Genomic DNA, 572 nt, shown 5'->3' with positions numbered 1-572 from the left:
AGTGGGGAGGGGAGGGAGACTCGGGCTTCAGGGCGAGGAATTTTGGCCATCTGAGACCTGGAGCACCGGCCGGGAGAATTAACTGTTTAAAGAACGGGGAGCCAGTAGGGAATCCATAGCTCTAAGTGCCGAGAGGTAACAACTCCCGCACTTCTCTCCGCAGCACCCAGGCTTCCCAGGGGCTGCTACCAGCTCATCCCCACGCACAGCACCCGAGAGGGGCTTTACCACCCGGGGGTGCCGGACGGGGGGGTGTTTTAACAAGGTAATTCATGCCGTATATTACTTGGGCTTGCCGGCGGAATCGGTGTTTGGCCCCGGTAACAGCAACGTCCCCGGGGGGGGTTTTGAAGTTTCACTTCAAACAACGCGTGTCCGTGGAGCGGCGGGGCTGGGCGGGCGGCGTGGGCTGGCGCCAGCAGCGGCACGGACGGACCCAGACAGCCTCGGGCAGGGGAGCTCCTTCCCTCTAGGAAGAGGAATTTACATCTATATCAATAAATATATATTTTAAAATATAGATAAAATAACTATATTCAATGTAAAGTATGTATTACATATATAAACACTTC

This window comes from Chaetura pelagica, unplaced genomic scaffold (assembly GCF_000747805.2).
Source record: "Chaetura pelagica isolate M959 unplaced genomic scaffold, ChaPel_1.0 scaffold101, whole genome shotgun sequence".
In the NCBI taxonomy this organism is placed as follows: domain Eukaryota; kingdom Metazoa; phylum Chordata; class Aves; order Apodiformes; family Apodidae; genus Chaetura; species Chaetura pelagica.
This window is presented reverse-complemented; position numbering follows the sequence as displayed.